The 27,724-nt window shown below is 43.9% G+C and overlaps 1 pseudogene; it reads left to right on the top strand.

Annotated features, from left to right (window-relative positions):
• Positions 1-25,106, top strand: part of LOC109908717 (integrin beta-1-like) — a 45,798-nt pseudogene extending 20,692 nt beyond the window's left edge.
• Positions 25,107-27,724: the final 2,618 nt, after the last annotated feature.

Below are 27,724 nucleotides of genomic sequence, written 5' to 3'. Positions count from 1 at the left end.
TGCATCAATAATAGACAAAAGAATGGAGAACATAATCCCAGAATTGATTGACAGAGATCAAACTGGTTTCATACAAAATAGGCAGACACAGGACAAAAGGAGAACACTACATGTCATGGACCACATTACTCAGAATAAGACAAGTGCAATATTAATCAGCCTAGATGCAGAAAAAAGCATTTGATTCAGTAGGATGTGATGATCTATTCCAAGTTATGGAAAGATTTGGTTTCAACAAAGTGATACAGTGCATCAAAACACTGTACTCGTGTCCGACCGCTAGAATAAAGATAAATGGACATTTGACACAAACGATAAAATTAGAGCGAGGGGAAAGACAAGGCTGTAATCTTTCACCCACGCTCTTCTCCTTGTACCTCGAACCATTAGCACAGGCAATAAGACAAGACCCAACTTTAGAGGGAATAACAATAAGAGGCAGTGAACATAAGATATGCATGTATGCTGATGACGTGCTGTTGTTCCTTAAAGACCCAGGCTCAAGTGTACCTAGATTGATGGATGTTTTACAAACATTTGGAACATATTCAGGGTATGTGCTTAACGTACACAAGACCCAAGCCCTAGTATATAATTATACCCCACAGGAAGAGCTGAAGAGTAGGTATAACTTCACCTGGACCTCTTCATCCATTAAATATCTGGGAGTAAATTTACCAAAAGATACACTCAAACTTTATTGCATGAATTACGACCACATTAACAAGAAAATATATGATGACCTAGACAGGTGAAAATCACTTCCCTTAGATCTTAGTAGTATAATTGAAACAATCCAAATGAACATCCTGCCAAGGTTACTGTATTTGTTCCAATCACTGCCCATAGAAATCCCACCTAAACAGTTTATGGAATGGGATAAACGGATATCAAGGTTTATCTGGAACAGTAAGAGATCAAGAACTAGGTATACAACATTACAGTTACCAAAAAACTGTGGGGGTATGGCCTTACCAAACCTAAAATATTATTATGTGTCAGCCCAATTGAGACCCCTGGCGTGTTGGTGCAATTCAGAATACGAATCCAAATGGAAAGACATCGAGACTACTTTGACAGAGATACCCATACAGTCAGTTTTGGGAAATAAGGACATGGTAAAATAAATATACAATAGACAAAATCAGTAGTTAATTAAGCAAAATAATTTAGACAGAGAGATCAAACTGCTGAGTTGGCCCGCATACGACCCCAGCTTCATCCCTGCAACCCAGGACTGCAGGTTTAAACAATGGACACAGAAAGGCATCACATCATTCAGTACATTTATAAGGAATGGGAACCTAGATAACTTCCAGGACCTAAGTAAAAAACATGGCTTGGATAAACAAGATTTTTACAGATACCTACAAGTTCGACACTATTTCTTAAGGGAGATAAAAGTGACTGACCCTCGAGCACCTCCAAAATTAATCCAAATATTCACTAACGCATACAACTTGGGGAGTAACAAAAAAACTATTTCAAATCTCTACTTGGCTATTCAATCCTCAAAGAAACATTCTACAAACTATATGTATATTAAAAAGAAATGGGAGGAACTTAACATTGAAATAACTGATGAAACATGGTTCAACATATTAGACTCAACATATTAGACTCAACATATTAGACTCAACATTTTAGACTCAACATTTGTACTTTCTTTGTGTTCCTACAATAAAAACAAAAAGAAGTTATACAGCTGCAACATCGAGAGCATCCTGACCAGTTGCATCACTGCCTGTTACGGCAATTTGCTCGGCCTCCGACCGCAAGGCACTACAGACGGTAGTGCGTACGGCCCAGTACATCACTGGGGCTAAACTGCCATCCAGAACCTCTACACCAGGCGGTGTCAGAGGAAGGCCCTAAAAATTGTCAAAGACCCCAGCCCCCCCAGTCATAGACTGTTCTCTCTACTACCGCATGACAAACGGTACCAGAGTGCCAAGTCTAAGACAAAAAGGCTTCTCAACAGTTTTTACTACCAAGCCATAAGACTCCTGAACAGGTAATCAAATGGCTACCTGGACTATTTGCATTGTGTGCCACCCCCAATCCCTCTTTTACCTCAATTGGTCAGACCAACCAGTGCTCCCGCGCATTGGCTAACCGGGCTACTCTCTGTTCGTCATATATTCATAGTCACTTTAACCATATTTACATGCACATACTACCTCAATCAGCCTGACTAACAGGTGTCTGTATATAGCCTTGCTACTGTTATTTTCAACTGTCTTTTTACTGTTTTATTTCTTTACTTACCTATGGTTCACCGAATACCTTTTTTGCACTATTGGTTAGAGCCTGTAAGGTCTACACCAGTTGTATTCGGAGCAGGTGACAAACTTTCATTTGATTTGATCTCTGAATTTAGAACCTCATAACACTGCAAAACGTTGTAACTTTAGATTGACTTTACCGCTATGTGATGCAGACCACAATCAAACCACTCAGCAATCTGAATGGGTCAGGCAAAACATGACAAAACTGTTTTGCTCTAGACTTTTCTGGTGAGTATTTAGAGATTGACAGGATTCCAATTGACATACGAGTACATGATCATTTAGTGTATTGTGTTTTCTCTCTCAGGAGTTAAAGAATCTCATTCCTAAATCTGCAGTGGGGATACTCTCTGCTAACTCCAGCAATGTTATCAACCTCATTATTGATGCCTACAATGTAAGTATAGATTGGATTGGTTTAGTTACTGGAGAAGATTTAATTCTGCACACTATCTAACTTTCATCCTTAAAATAGTTGGCAAAACCATGCTGCTGCTACTGTTAAGTCATCACATTTCTCTTTCTGAACTGATCTTTCTATGGGAATAGTCAAAAATATGCATTTCTGCTTTTGTAAAACTGAAGCCTACTGAAAATGTTGTATATAGTGTACAAAGGGCTAATTGTTCTTTATGTGCTAGTCTCTTTCCTCAGAGGTGATTCTGGAGAACAGCAAGCTACCAGAGGGAGTGACCATAATGTATCAGTCACGCTGCAAGAACGGAGTGACTGGTGAGGGAGAGATGGGAAGAAAATGCTCCAATATCTCAATCGGTGACGACGTGAGTAACCAAAACAACATGACGGTGGTTGGTGGTTGAAGATATCCCTCTAGTGGTGTGGGGGCTGTGCTTTGGCAAAGTGGGTGGGGTTATATCCTTCCTGTTTGGCCCTGTCCGGGGGTGTCCTCGGATGGGGCCACAGTGTCTCCTGACCCCTCCTGTCTCAGCCTCCAGTATTTATGCTGCAGTAGTTTATGTGTCGGGGGGCTGGGGTCAGTTTGTTATATCTGGAGTACTTCTCCTGTCCTATTCGGTGTCCTGTGTGAATCTAAGTGTGCGTTCTCTAATTCTCTCCTTCTCTCTTTCTTTCTCTCTCTCGGAGGACCTGAGCCCTAGGACCATGCCCCAGGACTACCTGACATGATGACTCCTTGCTGTCCCCAGTCCACCTGGCCATGCTGCTGTTCCAGTTTCAACTGACCTGAGCCCTAGGACCATGCCCCAGGACTACCTGACATGATGACTCCTTGCTGTCCCCAGTCCACCTGGCCATGCTGCTGCTCCAGTTTCAACTTCCACCTGACTGTGCTGCTGCTCCAGTTTCAACTGTTCTGCCTTATTATTATTCGACCATGCTGGTCATTTATGAACATTTGAACATCTTGGCCATGTTCTGTTATAATCTCCACCCGGCACAGCCAGAAGAGGACTGGCCACCCCACATAGCCTGGTTCCTCTCTAGGTTTCTTCCTAGGTATTGGCCTTTCTAGGGAGTTTTTCCTAGCCACCGTGCTTCTACACCTGCATTGCTTGCTGTTTGGGGTTTTAGGCTGGGTTTCTGTACAGCACTTTGAGATATCAGGTGATGTACGAAGGGCTATATAAATAAATTTGATTTGATGACATTGAATGTTTTCTATTCTAAATACATATGTATTTATTTGAGATTTTCTTTTAAATTCAGGTTTAGTTATTTTAGCTTTCTGATCAAGTAAATATAATGTTTTCCGTATCTGTAGGTGTCAAGGTCATTGTTTTTATTACAAAATGTGATTATTATGCCTTATGTGTGAATGCATCCCTTCATCCCTGATCTGTAGGTGTCTTTCACCATAAGCATCACAGCTAAGCAGTGTCCTAAAATGGGCAAACCAGAGACCATCAAGATCAAACCCCTAGGGTTCAATGAGGAGGTGGAGATCACTCTGAACTTCATCTGCGAGTGTGACTGTCACAAAGATGGCATTGAGAACAGTGACATCTGCCACAACGGCAACGGGACATATGAATGTGGAACCTGCAGGTCAGGCACTTGTTTCACTAGCAGAAGATCTTAACCCTCTATTCACCTTCCATATTGTAATAATTTCCATGGTATAGAGATACATCATGATATTTGATACCGTATATACAGTGCATTCGGAAAGTATTCAGACCCCTTCCCCTTTGCATTACACATTTTTCCCCCCTCATCAATCTACACACAATGCCCAATAATGACAAAGCAAAAACAGTTTTTTAGAAATGTTTTACATTTATTAAAACAAAAAAACAGATACCTTATTTACATTAGTATTTAGACCCATTGCTATGAGACACACAAAATTGAGCTCAGGTGCGCCCTGTTTCCATTGATCATCCTTGAGATGTTGACTGGACATGATTTGGAAAGGCACACACCTGTCTATATAAGGTCGCACAGTTGACAGTGCATGTCAGAGCAAAAACCAAACCATGAGCTGGAAGGAATTGTCCGTAGAGCTCCAAGACAGGATTGTGTCGAGGCACAGATCTGGGGAAGGGTACCAAAAACGTCCAGTGAAGGTCCCCAAGAACACAGTGGACTCCATCATTCTTAAATGGAAGAAGATTGGAACCACCAAGACTTTTCCTAGAGCTGGCCGCCCAGCCAAACTGAGCAATCGGGGAAGAAGGGCCTTGGTCATGGAGGTGACCAAGAACCCGATAGTCACACTGACAGAGCTCCAGAGTTCACCTGTGGAGATGGGAGAACCTTCCAGAAGGACAACCATCTCCGCAGCACTCCTCCAATCAGGCCTTTATGGTAGAGTGGCAAGACAGAAGCCACTCTTCAGTAAAAGGCACATGACAAGGCTTGGAGTTTACCAAAAGGCACCCAAATTACTCTCAGACCATGAGAAACAAGATGATCTGGTCTGATGAAACCAAGATTGAACTCTTTGGCCTGAATCTCAAACGTCACGTCTGGAGGAAACCTGGTAGCATCCCTTCGGTGAAGCATGGTGGTGGCAGCATCATTCTGTGGGGATGTGTTTCAGCGGCAGGGACTGGGAGACTACTCAGAATCGAGGGAAAGATGAATGAAGAAAAGTTCAAAGATCTTTGAAATTATTAATACATTTACAAGAATGTCTAAACTTTTTTTATTTTGTCGTCATGGAGAATTGTGTGTAGATTGATGAGGGGGAAAAAACTATTGAATCCATTTTAGAATAAGACTGTAGTGTGGAAAAAGTCAAGGGAATACTTCCCGAATGCACTTTATAATGTGTTGTAAATCCATTTCTATGGGCCATTAGCATGTGACTGTTTGTATGTGAATATTTTTACATAGGCAGTCTTTTATGTAGTCCTCCCTTGTTGTTAATAACATTACATTTCCTTTATCATCTGTCAGGTGCAATGAGGGCCGTATTGGTAGACAGTGTGAGTGCAGCACCAACGAGGTGACCATCGAAGACCTGGATAAGAGCTGCCGTGAAGACAGCGGTACAGACATCTGCAGCAACAACGGAGACTGTGTGTGTGGAACCTGTGAGTGCAAGAAGAGAGAGAACCCAGAGGAGCGCTACAGCGGGATGTTCTGCGAGTGTGACAACTTCAACTGTGACCGCTCCAACAACAAACTCTGTGGAGGTACGCGAGTTCAGTTCATTGGATGATCAGTAAAGATTTTGTTTGCTATGAAATGACGGTCAAGACCTGTGTTCCATCTGAAGACCTGTGGAACATATTCCTCAGAACACAAACTACCTCTAGTGTTTGTGGCGTAATGGGTGATTTCCCAATTAAATTAGAGATCAGTTGATAAAGACGTGGCCTTTTACGAAATTAGATTTCCCGTGTTCAATTTATCTTAATTTCATCTCTAATCTAGAATATTATCTATAATATGAAATGATGTTTGAACTATAGAGGATCATCTCTGACCCTGTGTGTTGTGGCAGGACATGGTCACTGTGAGTGCAGGTGGTGTATATGTGATGCCAACTGGACAGGCAGTGCCTGTGACTGTTCTCTGGACACCACGACCTGCCTGGCTTCAAACAAGCAGATCTGTAATGGACAAGGCACCTGTGAGTGTGGCACCTGCAAGTGTACTAACCCAAAGTTCCAGGGCCCCAGCTGTGAGATCTGTCCTACCTGTCCAGGGGTCTGCGCAGAACACAAGTGAGTTGAATAAAGGAATGGATGAATTGTATTTGTTTATTTTATTCTGTTTTAACTATGCAGAAAACAACAATATACAACGAGTTTATTTCCAAAATGCTCTCTTGAAAAGAATTCACGCGTTTTTACATCAGAAATGATTCCTTATGGGTACCTTCATGTGTGTGTAAAATATTACTGTTCTCTGATGTTTTTATTCATAGATTTTAGATGAAAAATGTAATATTTTTGTAAACCACAATGCAAAATGTATGCTTTAGTCTCAGGTCCTGTCTGTCCATTGTTTAGCATGAATGGAATGTTCGTATCCTGTATATTTGACTGCGATACATTGCATTCGGAAATTATTCAGGCCCCTTGACTTTTTCCGCATTTTGTTATGTTACAGCCTTATTCTAAAATGGATTAAATGTTTTTATTTCCTCATCAATCTACACACAATAATCCATAATGACAAAGCAAAAACAGGCTTTACGTTTTTTTAGCACATTTATTGAAGATAAAAACTGAAATCTCACGTTTACGTAAGTATTCAGATGTTTTACTCAGTACCTTGTTGAAGCACCTTTGGCATCGATTACAGCCTCAAGTCTTTTTGGGGATGATGCTACAAGCTTGACAAACCAATATTTGGGGAATTTCTCCCATTCTTCTCTGCAGATCCTCTCAAGCTCTGTCAGGTTGGATAGGGAGCATCGCTGCACAGCTATTTTCAGGTCTCTCCAGAGAGGTTTGATCAGGTTCAAGTCCGGGCTCCGCCTGGGCCACTCAAGGACATTAAGAGACTTTTCCGGAAGCCACTCCTGCGTTTTATTGGCTGTGTGCTTAGGGTTGTTGTTCTGTTCGAAGGTGAACCTTAGTTTCAGTCTGAGGTCCTGAGCTCTCTGGAGCAGGTTTTCATCAAGGATCTCTCTGTACTTTGCTCCGTTCATCTTTCCCTCGATTCTGACTTGTCTGTGTCCCTGGCGGTCAAAACATCCCCACGGCATGATGCTACCACCACCGTGCTTCACCAGGTTTCCTCCAGACGTGAAGCTTGGCATTCAGGCCAAAGAGATCAGTCTTGGTTTTATCCGACCAGAGAATCTTGTTTCTCATGGTGTGAGTGCTCTGGGTGCTTTTTGTCAAACTCCAAGCAGGCTTTCATGTGCCTTTTTACTGAGGAGTGGCTTCTGTCTGGCCACTCCACCATAAAGGCCTGATTCGTGGAGTAGTGCAGGGATGGTTGTCCTTCTGGAAGGTTCTCCAATCTCCACAGTGGAACTCTGGAGCACTACACCAATCAGGCCTTTATGTTAGAGTTGCCAGACGGAAACCACTCCTCAGTAAAAGGCACATACAGTGGGGAGAACAAGTATGTGATACACTGACGATTTTGCAGGTTTTCCTACTTACAAAGCATGTAGAGGTCTGTCATTTTTATCATAGGTACACTTCAACTGTGAGAGACAATCTAAAACTAAAATCCAGAAAATCACAATGTATGATTTTTAAGTAATTAATTTGCATTTTATTGCATGACATAAGTATTTGATCACCTACCAACCAGTAAGAATTCCGGCTCTCACAGACCTGTTAGTTTTTCTTTTCTTTTCCTCCTGTTCTCCACTCATTACCTGTATTAACTGCACCTGTTTGAACAAAATACACCTGTCCACACACTCAATCAAACAGACTCCAACCTCTCCACAATGGCCAAGACCAAAGAGCTGTGTAAGGACATCAGGGATAAAATTGTAGACCTGCACAAGGCTGGGATGGGCTACAGGACAATAGGCAAGCAGATTGATGAAGGCAACAGCTTTGGCGCAATTATTAGAAAATGGAAGAAGTTCAAGATGACTGTCAATCACCCTCGGTCTGGGGCTCCATGCAAGATCTCACCTCGTGGGGCATCAATGAACATGAGGAAGGTGAGGGATCAACCCAGAACTACACGTCAGGACCTGGTCAATGACCTGACGAGAGCTGGGACCACAGTCTCAAAGAAAACCAGTAGTAACACACTACACCGTCATGGATTAAAGTCCTGCAGCGCACACAAGGTCCCCCTGCTCAAGCCAGCACGTGTCCAGGCCCGTCTGAAGTTTGCCAATGACCATCTGGATGATCCAGAGGAGGAATGGGAAAAGGTCATGTGGTCTGATGAGACAAAAATAGAGCTATTTGGTCTAAACTCCACTCGCCGTGTTTGGAGGAAGAAGAAGGATGTGTACAACCCCAAGAATACTATCCCAACCGTGAAGCATGGAGGTGGAAACATCATTCTTTGGGGATGCTTTTCTGCAAAGGGGACAGGACGACTGCACCATATCTAGGGAAGGATGGATGTATCGCGAGATCTTGGCCAACAACCTCCTTCCCTCAGTAAGAGCATTGAAGATGGGTTTTGGCTGGGTCTTCCAGCATGACAACGAACCAAAACACACAGCCAGGGCAACTAAGGAGTGGCTCTGTAAGAAGCATCTCAAGGTCCTGGAGTGGCCTAGCGAGTCTCCAGACCTGAACCCAATAGAAATCTTTGGAGGGAGCTGAAAGTCTGTATTGCCCAGCGACAGCCCCGAAACCTGAAGGATCTGGAGAAGGTCTGTATGGAGAAGTGGGCCAAAATCCCTGCTGCAGTGTGTGCAAACCTGGTCAAGAACTACAGGAAACGTATGATCTCTGTAATTGCAAACAAAGGTTTCTGTACCAAATATTAAGTTCTGCTTTTCTGATGTATCAAATACTTGTCATGCAATAAAATGCAAATTAATTACTTAAAAATCATACAATGTGATCTTCTGGATTTTTGTTTTAGATCCCGTCTCTCACAGTTGAAGTATACCTGATAAAAATGACAGACCTCTACATGCTTTGTAAGTAGGAAAACCTGCAAAATCGGCAGCGTATCAAATACTTGTTCTCCACACTGTATAAGCCCACTTTAAGTTTGCCAAAAGGCACCTAAAGGACTCTCAGACCATGAGAAAGAAGATTCTCCGGTCTGATGAAACAAAGATTGAACACTTTGGCCTGAATGCCAAGCTTCACGTCTGGAGGAAACTTGGCACCATCCCTATGGTGAAGCATGGTGGTGGCAGCATCATGCTGTGGGGATGTTTTTCTGCGGCAGGGACTCGGAGACTTAGTAAGGATCAAGGGAAAGATGAACACAGCTGACAAGGTACAAATCTGTTGTTCTGCTCCTGAACAGGCAGTTAACCCACTGTTCCTAGGCCGTCATTGAAAATAAGAATTTGTTCTTAACTGACTTGCCTAGTTAAATAAATTTAAAAAACAGATGAAACCTGGTCCAGAGAGCTCAGGACCTCAGAAGGTTCAGCGTCTAATGCAGGAGTGGAATCGGGATAAGTCTCTGGATGTCCTTGAGTGGCCCAGCCAGAGCCTGGACTTGAACCCGATCAAACATCTCTGGAGAGACCTGATAATAGCTGTGCAGTGACGCTCCCCATCCCACCTCACAGAGAAGAATGGGAGAAACTCCCCAAATATCAAATTTATCAGCTGATATATCAAACCGAGCCTAAAACCCCAAACAGCAAGCAATGCAGGTGTAGAAGCACCTAGGAAGAAACCTAGAGAGGAACCAGGCTATGAGGGGTGGCCAGTCCTCTTCTGGCTGTGCCGGGTCGAGATTATAACAGAACATGGCCAAGATGTTCAAATATTCATAAATAACCAGTATGGTCAAATAATAATAATCACAGTAGTTGTCGAGGGTGCAACAAGTCAGCACATCATAAGTAAATGTCAGTTGGCTTTTCATAGTTGATCATTCAGAGTATCTCTACCGCTCCTGCTGTCTCTAGAGAGTTGAAAAGAGCAGGTCTGGGACAGGTAGCACGTCCGGTGAATAGGTCAGGGTTCCATAGCCGCAGGCAGAACAGTTGAAACTGGAGCAGCAGCGCGGCCAGGTGGACTGGGGACAGCAAGGAGTCATCATGCCAGGCATTCCTGGGGCATGGTCCTAGGGCTCAGGTCCTACGAGAGAGAGAGAGAAAGAATTAGAGAGAGCATACTTAAATTCACACAGGACACCGGATAAGACAGGAGAAATACTCCAGATATAACAGACTGACCCTAGTCCCCCGACACTTAAACTACTGCAGCATAAATACTGGAGGATGAGACAGGAGGGGTCAGGAGACACTGTGGCCCCATCCGATGATACTCCCGGACAGGGCCAAACAGGCAGCATATAACCCCACCCACTTTACCAAAGCACAGCCCCCACACCACTACAGGGATATCTTCAACCACCAACTTACCATCCTGAGACAAGGCCGAGTATAGCCCACAAAGATCTCCACCACTTCACAACCCAAGGGGGGGGGGGGCGCCAACCCAGACAGGAGGATCACGTCAGTGACTCAACCCACTCATGTGACGCACCCCTCCTAGGGACGGCATGGAAGAGCACCAGTAAGCCAGTGACTCAGCCCCTGTAATAGGGTTAGAGGCAGAGAATCCCAGTGGAGAGAGGGGAACCGGCCAGGCAGAGACAGCAAGGGCGGTTCGTTGCTCCAGAGCCTTTCTCTTCACTCCTGGGCCAGACTACACTCAATCATATGCCCGACTGAAGAGATGAGTCTTCAATAAAGACTTAAAGGTTGAGACCGAGTCTGCGTCTCTCACATGGGTAGGCAGACCATTCCATAAAAATTGAGCTCTATAGGAGAAAGCCCTGCCTCCAGCTGTTTGCTTAGAAATTCTAGGGACAATTAGGAGGCCTGCGTCTTGTGACCTTAGCGTACGTGTAGGTATGTACGGTAGGACCAAATCGGAAAGATAGGTAGGAGCAAGCCCATGTAATGCTTTGTAGGTTAGCAGTAAAACCTTGAAATCAGCCCTTGCTGAGCCCATGTAGGGAGGTTAGTACTGGAATAATATGATCAAATGTTTTGGTTCTAGTCAGGATTCTAGCAGCCGTATTTAGCACTAACTGAAGTTTATTTAGTGCTTTTTATTTAGCCGGAAAGTAGAGCATTGCAGTAGTCTAACCTAGAAGTAACAAAAGCATGGATTCATTTTTTTGCATCATTTTTGGACAGAAAGTTTCTGATTTTTGCAATTGTCTTGATATGTTCATCAAAAGAGAAATCAGGGTCCAGAGTAACGCCGAGGTCCTTCACAGTTTTATTTGAGACGACTGTACAACCATCAAGATTAATTGTCAGATTCAACAGAAGATCTCTTTGTTTCTTGGGACCTAGAACAAGCATCTCTGTTTTGTCCGAGTTTAAAAGTAGAACGTTTTCAGCCATCCACTTCCTTATGTCTGAAACACAGGCTTCTAGCAAGGGCAATTTTGGTTTCATTGAAATGTAAAGCTGTGTGTCATCCACATAGCAGTGAAAGTTAACATTATGTTTTCAAATGACATCCCCAAGAGGTAAAATATATAGTGAACACAATAGTGGTCCTAAAACAGAACCTTGAGGAACACCGAAATTTACAGTTGATTTGTCAGAGGACAAACAATTCACAGAGACAAGTTGATATCTTTCCGACAGATAAGATCTAAACCAGGCCAGAACTTGTCCGTGTAGACCAATTTGGGTTTCCAATCTCTCCAAAAGAATGTGGTGATTGATGGTATCAAAAGCAGCACTAAGGTCTAGGAGCACGAGGACAGATGCAGAGCCTCGGTCTGACACCATTAAAAGGTAATTTACCACCTTCACAAGTGCAGTCTCAGTGCTATGATGTGTTCTGAAACCAGACTGAAGCATTTCATATACATTGTTTGTCGTCAGGAAGGCAGTGAGTTGCTGCGCAACATCTTTTTCAAAAATGTTTGAGAGGAATGGAAGATTTGATATAGGCTGATATTTTTTATATTTTTTTCTGGGTCCAAGTTTGGCTTTTTCAAGAGAGGCTTTATTACTGCCACTTTTAGTGATTTTGGTACACATCCGGTGGATAGAGAGCCGTTTATTATGTTCAACATAGGAGGGCCAAGCACAGGAAGAAGCTCTTTCAGTAGTTTAGTTGGAATAGGGTCCAGTATGCAGCTTGAAGGTTTAGAAGCCATGATTATTTTCATCATTGTGTCAAGAGATACAGTACTAAAACACTTGAGTGTCTCCCTTGATCCTAGGTCCTGGCAGAGTTGTGCAGACTCAGGACAACTGAGCTTTGGAGGAATACGCAGATTTAAAGAGGAGTCCTTAATTTGCTTTCTAATGATCATGATCTTTTCCTCAAAGAAGTTCATGAATTTATTACTGCTGAAGTGAAAGCCATCCTCTCTTGGGGAATGCTGCTTTTTAGTTAGCTTTGCGACAGTATAAAAAATAAATTTCGGGTTGTTCTTATTTTCCTCAATTAAGTTGGAAAAATAGGATGATCGAGCAGCAGTGAGGGTTCTTCGATACTGCGTGGGACTGTCTTTCCAAGCTAGTCGGAAGACTTCCAGTTTGGTGTGGCGCCATTTCCATTCCAATTTTCTGGAAGCTTGCTTCAGAGCTCGGGTATTTTCTGTATACCAGGGAGCTAGTTTCTTATGACCAATGTTTGTTTTTAGTTTTTAGGGGTGCAACTGATTCTAGGGTATTGCGCTTGGTTAAATTGTGTTCCTCAGTTAGGTGGTTAACTGACTTTCGTCCTTTGACGTCCTTGGGTAGGTAGAGGGAGTCTGGAAGGGCATCAATGAATCTTTGGGTTGTCTGAGAATTTATAGCACGACTTTTGATGGTCCATGGTTGGTGTCTGAGCAGATTATTTGTTGCGATTGCAAACGTAATAAAATGGTGGTAGTCCAGGATTGTGAGGAAAAACATTAACATTTATTCCATGGGACAAAACTAGGTCCAGAGTATGACTGTGGCAGTGAGTAGGTCCAGAGACATGTTGGACAAAACCCAACCCTGAGTCGATGATGGCTCCGAAAGCCTTTTGGAGTCGGTCTGTGGACTTTTCCATGTGAATATTAAAGTCACAAAAAATTAGAATATTATCTGCTATGACTACAAGGTCTGGTAGGAATTCAGGGAACTCAGTGAGGAACGCTGTATATGGCACAGGAGGCCTGTAAACAGTAGCTATAAAAAGTGATTGAGTAGGCTGCATAGATTCCATGACTAGAAGCTCAAAAGATAAACGTCGGGGGGGTTGAAATTTGCTATCGTAAATGTTAGCAACACCTCCACCTTTGCGGGATGCATGGGGGATATTGTCACTAGTGTAACCAGGAGGTGAGGCCTCATTTAACACAGTAAATTCATCAGGCTTAAGCCATGTTTCAGTCAGGCCAATCACATCAAGATTATGATTAGTGATTAGTTCATTGACTGTAACTGCTTTGGAAGTGAGGGATCTAACATTAAGTAGCCCTATTTTGAGATGTGAGGTATCACAATCTCTTTCAATAATGGCAGGAATGGATGAGGTCTTTATTCTAGTGAGATTGCTAAGGCGAACACCGCCATGTGCTCAACCTAGGTCGAGGGACAGACACGGTCTCAATGGGGATAGCTGAGCTGACTACACTGTGCTAGTGGCAGACTCCACTAAGCGGGCAGGCTGGCTAACAGCCTGGTTAAACAAACACATGGTTGTCATTGATCAACCCTGTGCCATGATTAGATAGTGAAAATACACACCAATCTCTTTCAGAATTTCTGAAAACAATAAAAGCTTCTTTAAAATGTACTGTGTATATATAGCAATTTGGATTGAAACTCTTCATATGCTGTATTTGTCAAACCCTGATCTGTTTCACCTGTCTTGTGCTTGTCTCCACCCTCCACCAAGTGTGCTATTTTTCCCCATTATCCCCTGTGTGTTTATACCTGCGTTTTCTGTTTGTCTGTTTGTCTGTTGCCAGTTTGCCTTGTTTTGTCAGCTCTTACCAGCGTGTTTCCCATTTCTCCTGTTCACGAGTTCTTGTTTTCTAGTCTTCCCCGTTCCGACCGTTCCGCCTGCCCTGAACCTGCCTGTCGGTCTGTCCCTTTTTGACTCTGCCTTGGACTACGAACCTCTGCCTGCCCTCGACCTGTCCTTTTGCCTGTCCCTTGGTGGTCCTAAGTCATGATAGTATTTCCTTCTGGGAATGTTATGGGTGGATTACATAAAGGTTTGTTGTGATGGTTGAAATGAATTCTGCTTTTTATTTTTGTTCATCTGAGGGACCGGTTCCTTGTCTCTTTCCTCAGCCTGAGTTTAATGCCTCTTAACCTTTTAAAGTAGGCATAAAGAGATGTCTTCCTTTATCCGTCTTAACCTCAATTATTATTTTGACCTTTGTTTACTTTCTTCTGATAATTCCAAGATAGGGGACCAATGAAAAGTCTAGACACAACTGTGATATCTAAAACCAGTAGTGGTGGCAAGGGTACAGCATTGTCCACTACAAACACCTGCATGTGGAGTGGAACCTCAATATCCAGCTTTCTTGCATTCAAGTAGACTAATGAATAGGGCTGTTGCGGTGACCATGTTACCGCCACACCGGCGGTCACAAGTCATGAAGGCAGTCAAATTCCACGTGACCGTTTAGTCACGGTATTTAGGCTTCTCTAAGCTCTGATGCTGCTGATGGTCATTAGTAGCCTACCAAACTTGTTAACTGCCTGGTATTCAGCACTCTATTGTCCCTCTAATCACTCTGACAAATGCTAAATCTAATCAAACACTTCATGATTGCCCATCTTATTTAACAAGTCAGTTAAAACTTCTTGACGCTACCCATCCCTTTAGCGGGATAATTGTCATCAACAACCGCTGAATTGCATAGTGCCACATTCAAATAATATTACTAAAAATATTTATATTCATGAAATCACAAGTGCAATATAGCAAAACACAGTTTAGCATTTTGTTAATCCACCTGTCATGCCAGATTTTGAAAATATGCTTTACAGCGAAAGCAATCCAAGAGTTTATGTAAGTTTGTCGATCGCTCGACAAAACATTATGAACACCTAGCATCAAAGTAGCTTGGTCACAAAAATCAGAAAAGCAATCAAATTAATCGTTTACCTTTGATGATCTTCGGATGTTTTCACTCACGAGACTCCCAGTTACACAATAAATGTTCCTTTTGTTCCATAAAGATTATTTTTATATCCAAAATACCTCCGTTATGTTCAGAAATCCACAGGAAAGAGCGAAAATTACAAATAGTATCCGTAATGTCCACAGAAACATGTCAAGCGTTTTTTATAATCAATCCTCGTGTTGTTTTTCAAATATATAATCGATAATATATCAACCGCAACTGTCTTTTTCAGTAGGAGAGAGAAAGGCAATGGCCGCCCAAGCTCTGTTGCGCATACAAAACGCTGCTGGCACCCAGCCATACAATGACGCAATGTTATCTTTCTTGCTCATTTTTCAAAATAAAAGCCTGAAACGATGTCTAAAGACTGTTGACACCTTGAGGAAGCGATAGGAAAAGGAATCTGGTTGATATTCCTTTAAATGGAGCAAAGGCAGGCTATGGAACATGGAGTTTTCAAAATAGAAGCCACTTCCTGGTTTGATTTTCGTCAGGGTTTCGCCTGCAATATCAGTTCTGTTATACTCACAGACAATATTTTGACAGTTTTGGAAACTTTAGAGTGTTTTCTATCCTAATCTGTCAATTATATGCATATTCTAGCATATGGGCCTGAGAAATAGGCCATTTACATTGGAAACGTTATTTTTCCAAAAATAAAACTAGTGCTACCTAGCTGAAAGAGGTTAATGACAAATTCTTATTTTCAATGACAGCCTTGTTCAGAGGCAGAAGGGCAGATTTTTATTTACCTTGTCAGCTCGGGGATTTGATTTTACAACCTTTTGGTTACTAATCCAATGCTCTAACCACTACGCTACCTGCCACCCCAATGTTGTGCAACATTTCTATAGGCTATGCATTTGCGTGAGTCGTGTCCTCTATTAAAAAGAGGAGTATCTCATCAGCTTTCTATAGGCTAGGCCTAGTGTATTTTTTTTCTCAACTTTCCTAATATTAAGCACATTGCTTATATTTACAAAAGGAGTATAGCCTACCTGGTTGGCATGAAAATGAACCATGGGAAAAACGTCCTTCGTTCGCTATTTAAGTGCAAAGATTACATGTATTTTTTTATCCCACTGCCCCTGTTCTGAGACCGGTGCATGATAATGGTCCAGTTTTAAATAAAAAATAATTTCACACATGTATTTACTTTATGTAAAGACCAGATTAAATCAAGAATAGTCTGATGGGTGGCAAAATTAGCCAATAACTTGTGAATTATATGTTATCACTTGTGAATGATGCCCAGCATAAGGCAAGAATCAATTGCTTGTTTTCATGACTTTTTCTAATCATAGTCACACACCTCATGTAGCCTAGACCATAGACCTATATGTTTTGATTCAGTTTGTATCACAACTAAAGTGGCCAAATAACTTCTTAAAATTAAGCACATTAATCCGCTTTACAAGGGGTGTAGAGCCTAACTGGCATACATAATGAGCGCGTGAGTTTCAATTTTGGGGAAGATAATTTTCACCATAAAAATGCACCTTCATGATAAATGCATTACATGCGTAATCACATTTGCGGTCAGTTTTAATAATGGTGTTTTCCCGCTAATGGAATATCTGTGCTTATAGCCTATTGCCATGTGCGCATTGCTGGGTTTACAATATGAATAAATAGCCAATTAGTTTATCAACATTTAATGCTAAACTTTCTAATCTGTTGCGTTAGCCATTTAGCTTGAAAAATGTTTTTTGGTGCTGATGGTTGTATTAATTTGGGATCTATCGCATCCCACAAATGTCACAGACTTTATTTGGAATATTTATTTCTCGCACAGAATAGAATAGGTCAACTTTTGCACTATGGGGGATAGCAGATTGACATAGTGCTTTTGTGCTTTTGCTGTTCGTTTGGCCTACTCATTTTGTTGGCTGACTAAACGTACACGTGGACAGTTCTTCCAATATCTTCAATATTCACCTCAGGATTGGAAAAGGATGTGTGCAGTTGCGTCCCCGATGTGTCTGTCTTCACTTGTAGCCTGTGAGAAAGACCCGATCATGTGATGGAGAGCCATGTAAGTGAGAGGTGCTTCGGAGCGCGCAGCACTCAGATAGAACGGCACAACGCAGCACTTGAGGCCTTGTCAAGTGCTTGTCATATTGTGAATGAGAGACTGATAAAGTGTGTACAGCCTGCGCAAAAAAAACTAAGCAAAGCTCATGCCTTTCAAGCGACTTTTTTCAAATCATCATTAGTCACATCATGCATCCTTACAAAGATTACAAATCAAAGCATATAGCCCAACATTTGTAGAACTAAAGTTACATTAATAACTCTAAATGAAGCATATAGGAATACCTCATTCTGTGTTAATCACTTATATCCTTTCTATTTTATTCAGCTTTGTTCAATTGTATTCTTCATACTATGAAATAATGCCACAGAATTCTAAGCAAATCTTTGTAGCCCATATCCATTTATCATAGCCAGATCAGGACCTAACATAAGGACAACTAAGAGTATGCTATTCTGTTCTTTTGAAATAGACTATATTTTCATATCATGTTTCTTTAAACCTGTTTAAAATAAATAATGGATTTATTGTGAAGGTGTAGGCTATATTACATGGATTTATTAGATTTGTAAAAATGTAGATGTTCCAAAGGCCTGCATCAGTGGTTTGTAAGTGTGGAAGCCAGGAGATGATAAATGTGTTATAATTAGCATCAATTACCATGAGACCGACAGTTATTTGCTTGACAATACATTTTGTGACCGCCACAGCCCTACTAGTGAATATGTCACAAGTCTATCAAGCATCACAATGTGAGACTACCTGCGTGTGTTACTCCATCTGTACAGAGTTACATGTCAATGTCCTGTCTTCCACAGGGAGTGTGTTCAGTGCAGGGCCTTTGGGACGGGGGAGAAGAAGGACACGTGCGAGAGAGACTGTAGCTACTTCAACCTGATCAAGGTGAAGGACAGGGACAAGCTGCCTCAGCCAGGACAGGCCTTCCCCCTGATGCACTGTAAGGAGATGGATGCCAACGACTGCTGGTTCTACTATACCTACGCTGTCAACAAGACAGAGAAGGAGGTCCATGTGGTGGAAACACTAGGTGAGAGCATATTACATACAGCCTGCTATGTCATTGTGACTGAGCATATTACATACAGCCTACTATGTCATTGTGACTGAGCATATTACATACAGCCTACTATGTCATTGTGACTGAGCATATTACATACAACCTACTATGTCATTGTGACTGAGGATATTACATACAGCCTACTATGTCATTGTGACTGAGGATATTACATACAGCCTACTATGTCATTGTGACTGAGGATATTACATACAGCCTACTATGTCATTGTGACTTAGGATATTACATACAGCCTACTATGTCATTGTGACTGAGGATATTACATACAGCCTACTATGTCATTGTGACTGAGGATATTACATACAGCCTACTATGTCATTGTGACTGAGGATATTACATACAACCTACTATGTCATTGTGACTGAGGATATTACATACAGCCTACTATGTCATTGTGACTGAGGATATTACATACAGCCTACTATGTCATTGTGACTGAGGATATTACATACAGCCTACTATGTCATTGTGACTGAGGATATTACATACAGCCTACTATGTCATTGTGACTGAGGATATTACAGTGAAAAGGGAGGTTATTTGTTTGTCTATAAAGTCGTTTTGTGATTAGAGCTAGGAGTTTTTGACCTGACTAGGAAAAATTCTAGGCTCTACTTGTAGTTCCTGGGCCTATATATAATGCAAATCAGGAACGACTTTATTGTAAATAAGCATTTGTTCTTACAGTAACTGACTTGCATGGTCAAATAAATAAATAAAAGTTGGGATAACTGAATGTTCCTGCCTGTGTTCCAGACTGCCCTACGGGCTCTGACATCATCCCCATTGTGGGCTGGCGTGGTGGCGGGCATCGTGCTGATCGGCCTGGCTTTGCTTCTCATCTGGAAGCTGCTCATGATCATCCACGACAGGAGAGAGTTCGCCAAGTTTGAGAAGGAGAAGATGAATGCTAAATGGGACACGGTAAGGGAGTGGAGATGGTAGATACAGGATGCAAGAAGCCATGTTGGAGAACTATTCGTTATGGCCCATAATGGGGATGATGATGATGTACTTTTGCAGGTCCTAGTTTGTATTCTCCCTGACTGTAATTTCAGTAGGTTGATTGAGATGTGGAAAACTGGTGTTATAGATATGGTCAATGTGTGAATCTCTTATACAGAGAACAGCCTCCTGAAGGAACACAGAATTGGAAATATTTTACTCTCTCTCAACCTTTGATGACTATGACAGACCTGTTGCTTTTGACGATGACTTCGTAAGATGCCACACACATTTTTCCACAGTCCTACCCAATAGTTTGTTTAAAATGTTCATAAAACCCTGTAGTTTTAAGTCATCTCTGTGCAAAATACAGCTATGAAAAAAGGAAGTCTTTTTGGAATGCGAAGGTCTGGACACACATCTGTCTTTTCATGGGAGTGGCTACAGCAGCTTAGTTTGTTCTGTGTTATGCTTCAACCTAGTGGCGTGTTATCCACACAGCAGGAGAGGTTCAATTCCAGACAGCTGGCAGGGTTTGAAATGCTTAATGATTCAGCTCATCCTGATTACTCCCAGTCAGACCCACCACATGTGATAGCCTCTCTGGTCTGGTGACATGGGCAGGGCACTGAGGCTTCTGGACCCTCTCATTATGGTACATGGAGAAGACACCAGACCTAAATGACTGTATGAGAGAGCAGACTGACCTGACTTGTTACATATTAATGTGGAATATAACCAGCACTGTAAGATGATTTTCAAAGGGAGGTGATCAACCTCCGAGTCCAGGATCCTGATGTAGAAACATCCCTTTTTCAGGGGATTCATTTTTTCACTTCTTTGTCATATCATTGTTTCATTCCTTCTCATTTGTCTTCACCCATGCTTTTCATTTGTCACGACTTCTACCGAAGGTAACTCCTCTCCCTGTTCGGGCGGCGCTCGGCGTCGCCGGTCTACTAGCCACTACCGATCCCTTTTTCTTTTTCTGTTTTGTCTGTGTTCCATTTCACACCTGGTTTTCAATTGCTCTGATTTCTGTGGATATATAGGGTACCTGTTACCTGCCGTAATTCGTGCAGGATTATATTTGTGTGTATTGCGCACGATTGTATTTGATATTTGTTGTTTTTTCGCTATTACGCACGTGTATGTAAAGTGTCGGAACTGTGTTTGTTCCTCCGTGCGTTTGCACGAGTTTCTGAGTATTCGAGAGCGTAGTTTTGGGATTTTTGTCTGTGCCGTTTTGTATTAGTGGACTATATTATTAAACATGCTTCTCAGACATCCCTGCTCTCCTGCGCCTGACTCCTACACCTCTCACCAAGACGCATGTTATCACATCATTTCATTCTCTGTTTCCTGTTCTTAATTGTCTGTCCCACTCTCTCAACCCATAGCAAGAGAATCCCATTTACAAGAGCCCCATTAATAAGTTCCAGAATCCGAACTATGGATATAAAGCTGTGGATCTATAAGTTTGTATTTACTTTCCCTCTCCTCTGTTTTCCTGCATGGATTTCAGTTTGATTATATGTGTAACGACGTTCGTATGTTGAAGGAGAGTCGGACCGAAATGCAGCGTAGTGGTTACTCATGTTCTTTAATGAAGAATAGTGATACATGAAATAACTAATATAAATACAAAAAACGAAACGTGAAAACCTAATTGTTGAACACTACACAGAGACAGGAACAATCACCCACAAAATACACAGTGAAACCCCGGCTACCTAAATATGGTTCCCAATCAGAGACCACGAGAATCACCTGACTCTGATTGAGAACCGCCTCAGGCAGCCAAGCCTATGCTAGACACACCCCTAATCAGCCACAATCCCAATGCCTACAAAAAACCCAATACGACAACACAATAAGACCATGTCACACCCTGGCCTGAACAAATAATTAAAGAAAACACAAAATACTAAGACCAAGGCGTGACAGAACCCCCCCCCCCCCCCCCCCCCCCCCCCAAGGTGCGGACTCCCGGACGCACCTCAAAACCATAGGGAGGGTCCGGGTGGGCGTCTGTCCATGGTGGCGGCTCCGGCTCGGGACGTGGACCCCACTCCATTAATGTCATAGTTCCTCCCCTTCGCGTCCTGGGATAATCCACCCTCGCCGCCGACCATGGCCTAATAGTCCTCACCCAGAACCCCACTGGACTGAGGGGCAGCTCGTGGCTGAGGGGCAGCTCGTGGCTGAGGGGCAGCTCGTGGCTGAGGGGAAGCCCGGGACTGAGGGGAAGCCCAGTACTGAGAGGAAGCCCAGTACTGAGAGGAAGCCCAGTACTGAGATGAAGCTCAGGCAGGTAGTTGGCTCCGGCAGATCCTGGCTGGCTGGCAGATCTGGAAGAGTCTGGTTAACTGGCAGATCTGGAAGAATCTGGTTGACTGGCAGATCTGGCTGCTCTATGCAAACTGGCAGCTCTGGCTGATCCATGCAGACTGGCAGCTTTGGCTGCTCAATGCAGACTGGCAGCTCTATGCAGATTGACAGCTCAGGCTGCTCCATGCAGACTGACGGCTCAGGCTGCTCCATGCAGACTGACGGCTCAGGCTGCTCCATGCAGACTGACGGCTCTGGCTGCTCCATGCAGGCTGACAGCTCTGGCTGCTCCATGCAGGCTGACGGCTCAGGCTGCTCCATGCAGGCTGACGGCTCAGGCTGCTCCATGCAGGCTGACGGCTCAGGCTGCTCCATGCAGGCTGACGGCTCAGGCTGCTCCATGCAGGCTGACGGCTCTGGCTGCTCCATGCAGGCTGACGGCTCTGGCTGCTCCATGCAGGCTGACGGCTCTGGCTGCTCCATGCAGGCTGACGGCTCTGGCTGCTCCATGCAGGCTGACGGCTCAGGCTGCTCCATGCAGGCTGACGGCTCAGGCTGCTCCATGCAGGCTGACGGCTCTGGCTGCTCCATGCAGGCTGACGGCTCTGGCTGCTCCATGCAGGCTGACTGCTCTGGCTGCTCCATGCAGGCTGACGGCTCTGGCTGCTCCATGCAGGCTGACGGCTCTGGCTGCTCCATGCAGGCTGACGGCTCTGGCTGCTCCATGCAGGCTGACGGCTCTGGCTGCTCCATGCAGGCTGACGGCTCTGGCTGCTCCATGCAGGCTGACGGCTCTGGCTGCTCCATGCAGGCTGACGGCTCTGGCTGCTCCATGCAGACTGACGGCTCTGGCTGCTCCATGCAGGCTGACAGCTCTGGCTGCGCTGAACAGGCAGGAGGCTCCGGCAGCGCAGGAGAGGAGACAGGCTCTGGCTGCGCTGAACAGGCGGGAGGCTCCGGCAGCGCTGTAGAGGAGGAAGGCTCTGGCTGCGCTAAACAGGCGGGAGACTCCAGCAGCGCAGGAGAGGAGGAAAGCGCTGGCTGCGCTGAACAGGCGGGAGGCTCCGGCAGCGCAGGAGAGGAGAAAGGCTCTGGCTGCGCTAAACAGGCGGGAGACTCCAGCAGCGCAGGAGAGGAGGAAAGCGCTGGCTGCGCTGAACAGGCGAGGCGCACTGAAGGCCTGGTGCGTGGTGCTGGAACTGGTGGTACTGAACCGAGAACATGCACAGGAAGCCTGGTGCGGGGAGCTGCTACCGGAGGACTGTTGTGTGGAGGTGGCACTGGATAGACCGGACCGTGCAGGCGCACTGGAGCTCTTGAGCACCGAGCCTGCCCAACCTTACTTGGCTCGATGCCCACTCTAGCCCGGCTAATACGAAGAGCTGTTATGTACCGTACCGGGCTATACACCCGCACTGGAGACACCGTGCACTCACTAGCATAACACGGTGCCTGCCCGGTCTCTTTAGCCCCCCGGTAAGCACAGGGAGTTTGCGCAGGTCGCCTACCTGGCATAGCCATACTCCCTGTAAGCCCCCCCCCCCAATACATTTTTGGGGCCGACTCTCAGGCTTCCATCCGCGTCGCCGTGCTGCCTCTTCATACCAGCGCCTCACCGCTTTAGCCGCCTCCAGTTCTTCTTTGGGGCGTCGATATTCACCAGGCTGTGCCTAGGGTCCTTTTCCGTCCAATATCTCCTCCCAAGTCCAGAAGTCCTTTGATCGCTGCTCCTCACGATTAACAGGGAGAGTTGGCTCAGGTCTGACTCCTGACTCTGCCACTCTCTCCCTGAGCCCCCCCCAATACATTTTTGGGGCTGCTTTTCGGGTTTCCTTGCCAACCGTGTTCCCTCGTATCGTCGGCTCTTATCTCCGGCTGCCTCTGCTCTCCTAAGTGCCTCCACCTGTTCCCATGGGAGGCGATCTCTTCCGGCCAGTATCTCCTCCCAAGTGTAACAACCTTTGCCATCCAACACGTCTTCCCATGTCCATTCCTCCTTTCGCTTCTCCTGCTGTCGCTGCCTGTTACCACGCCGCTCAGTCCGTGTGTGGTGGGTGATTCTGTAACGACGTTCGTATGTTGAAGGAGAGTCGGACCGAAATGCAGCGTAGTGGTTACTCATGTTCTTTAATGAAGAATAGTGATACATGAAATAACTAATATAAATACAAAAAACAACAAACGAAACGTGAAAACCTAATTACAGCCTATCTGGTGAACACTACACAGAGACAGGAACAATCACCCACAAAATACACAGTGAAACGCCGGCTACCTAAATATGGTTCCCAATCAGAGACCACGAGAATCACCTGACTCACCTGACAAGCCTATGCTAGACACACCCCTAATCAGCCACAATCCCAATGCCTACAAAAACCCCAATACGACAACACAATAAGCCCATGTCACACCCTGGCCTGAACAAATAATTAAAGAAAACACAAAATACTAAGACCAAGGCGTGACAATATGTATGTTTGTCATCTTACTGTAAACTGTCACTTCTTCATCCATCTCATTATTTCTGTCTTTCATTTGGTCTCTTTGAGCCAAATAAGACAGTTGATGAAACTGTGTAGAAAGATCCATGTGAGGGGATATTAAAACCCACAATAATATCTATTGTTTTGTTGGTCAACACAAGCTGTCCTGTCTGTTAGTAGTTTAAATGGAGGTAAGTAATTAACAGGTGGTCACGTGTAGGCCCAGTACACTTCAGTTTAAGTCTAGTATTTATATCATATTTAATGCTACAGTATGATGGAAATGGCATGTTGTGACTGTGACGTTTGTTGATATTTCTTCTAAAAGTGTTCCCTGGATGACAACACAAATGCTCACTCACAATGATAGCAACATATTCAGGTGATAGCACGATCAGTTGGAAAGATCTGTCCAAAGAATGCTTCATAATCATTTGATATTCTCAATGAATGGCTCTGATTTTGCTGTGGTGTTTTTTTTCCTAATAAATTGTCTCATATTGCAGCTGTTGTCATACGACTGACATGTTATGTGACATATATTATGACTGACTGTACATTACAATTCTAACGTTTTCTCCTTGTTTCTCTTGTGCCTTCCAGGGCGAAATCCCTATCTACAAGCAGTGGTGACCCGTCATTCAGGGCAGGCAAAGCTCCACCTGTTTGCCTGTTTTGCATGTTATTTTAGCATTAATATATGTCACATATCAGTTTGCAAACAATGTACAAAAAATTGTCATTGAGTTACTAAAGCTGCATACAAACATGGTCTCTTTTCTGGTTTCTTGAGTAAGGCAACTCCAAAATGTTGGTGCTTTCTGTGGTGGTACGGCAGGCAGTGGAAAATACAGAACGTAGGGGTTGGTAATGTTCTCCAGTTGTGCAGTGATTGGCTCAGTGTTCAGAACAAAATCTGCGGGTAGAGCTCAAAAATTCAAGCCCCTTGGGTGCTGTCATAGAGTTACATTAGAAGTGCCCATCCAAGAAGGCTCAAGGTCATTGGCCACAGATAGAATTACTTCAAATCACGTTACATCCACAGTAGCTTTGATTGGACTGATCATGTCAACATCACACTTTCTAAATCTGAGCTAGCAAGCTAGCAGTCATCATCATGAATCAAGTTGACAATCTACTGGCAAAACCTTTTCAATCCTTGTCATAATGAAGAGAAATTAGAGAACGTATCGGTGCTCATTGGCTATTGGACAAACATTTCACAAGTTGGAAATTGCACATTCAACAATGAGTGGTTTGGAGGGAATCAGTGGCTAACTGCAAAGCATTGCAAAGCAATGACTAGCCTGCTATTCAGTGGGGTGGGTGTGTGGTCCAAGTCTGGGTTTAAGGGTCTCTTTTCCAAGCTTGAAGGATAAACATTCAACATTGGCATAATTGTCAATCATAGAAAACCATTGGTTGATTCTAAACTTAAACTTACTCAGATAACAATGCATGAAGAAGTGCGAATAACTTTTACATTGTTTTAAAAGTGATCATTGCACTATTGTGTTTCATGTTGATCAATGTAAAAAAATAAGTGAAATTTGTTCTAAAGACATACTGATACAAGTTAGTTTTTGAAATCACAGGGCTGATGGCACAGTCAATTACATGGCACCCAACCTTTGGTTGATGCATGCAATGTCTGAGCAGGGGAACAGGACCAAAGTTAACCCGGTACCTCGGTTGAACCGGAACACAAGACAAATAAGGTCATCCAATTGAAAAGCTGCAGCAGCCAATTGGAACAGCGGACAAATTTAATTCAAAATCAAGCGGGAAGCCAAAGACACTGTAGACAATTCAAACTCTGCAGGAACTTCTCTTTATACTTCTATTGGTCTTGGACTCCCGTACACAGTTGGGAGGTGGGGGCGCTCCAGTACAGTAGGTGGCGGTAATGCACCTTATCGTTGGATGCAAACTGGCGATAAACCCCACAGAAGCAGAGGTGGAGCTAGCTAGCTAGGAAAACGGTATACAAAGGAATCTCAATTGCATACTATTCGCATCCTCTCTTCTCGCCTCCTTTTCAAAATCCATTGGAGGAGAAGGTCAGAGGGGAGGGACCTCTGGCTTTCTCATCAAATCAAAATCAAATTGATTTATGTAACCCTTCGTACATCAGCTGATATCTCAAAGTGCTGTACAGAAACCCAGCCTAAAACCCCAAACAGCAAGCAATGCAGGTGTAGAAGCACGGTGGTTAGGAAAAACTCCCTAGAAAGGCCAAAACCTAGGAAGAAACCTAGAGAGGAACCAGGCTATGAGGGGTGGCCAGTCCTCTTCTGGCTGTGCTGGGTGGAGATTATAACAGAACATAACCAAGATGTTCAAATGTTCATAAATGACCAGCATGGTCAAATAATAATAATCACAGTAGTTGTCGAGGGTGCAGCAAGTCAGCACCTCAGGAGTAAATGTCAGTTGACTTTTCATAGCCGATCGTTAAGAGTGAGCGAGAAGTATGTCATTGAGAGTCTCCCAGTGTCCTTCACCCCCACCTGTCAGGCACAGTTTACCTGAAGTTCTGTTAACTATGGCGAGAGTTTGGCAGGCGTAATAGCTAAGGAAGCTGGCCTACAGACATATATAAAGCAGGCATCGAGGCATGTAGTTACTGTTCGATTGAACGTCGGAATGTGCAAAACGAGTGACCAAAGCGACTTAGAGCGTGGTATGATCGTCGGTGCCAGGCACGCCGGATCCAGTATCTCAGAAACGGCCACCCACCTGAGCTTTTCACGCATGGCAGTGACTAGGATTTACTGAGAATGGCGCGACAACCAAAAAAACATCCAGTCAGCAGCAGTCCTGTTGGCGAAAACAGCTTGTTGATGAGAGGTCGCAGGAGAATGGCAATAATCGTGTAACCTAACAGGCGGGCCACAAACTGCATAGTACAACAATGTGCAGAACGTAATCTCGGGAACTCAGAACTTGTCGATCTTTGTCACGTATAGGCTATTGCAACAGACGACCACACTGGGTTCCACATCAATCAGCTAAAAACAAGAAGAAGTGGCTCCAGTGGGCACACGATCACCAAAACTGGACAATTGAAGAGTGGAAAAATATTGCCTGGAACATAACATTGAGTTCAATTTACTTGAGTGGCCTGCACAGTCCCCAGATCTCAACCCAATAGAAGATCTTTGGGATGAGATGGAACGGGCTGTTCACAGCATGAATGTACCTCCGTCCAATCTGCAGTAACTGCATGATGCCGTCGCGTTGGCATGGACCATCCCTGTGGAACATTTTTAACACCTTGCAGTATATTGTAGAATTTAGGCTGTTCTTGAGGCAAAGGGGGGTCCGATCCGGTACTATACTGAACAAAAATATAAACGCAACATGTCCGTCGCCCCCACCTGTC

This window comes from Oncorhynchus kisutch, linkage group LG18 (assembly GCF_002021735.2).
Source record: "Oncorhynchus kisutch isolate 150728-3 linkage group LG18, Okis_V2, whole genome shotgun sequence".
In the NCBI taxonomy this organism is placed as follows: Eukaryota; Metazoa; Chordata; class Actinopteri; order Salmoniformes; family Salmonidae; genus Oncorhynchus; species Oncorhynchus kisutch.
This window is presented reverse-complemented; position numbering and strand designations above follow the sequence as displayed.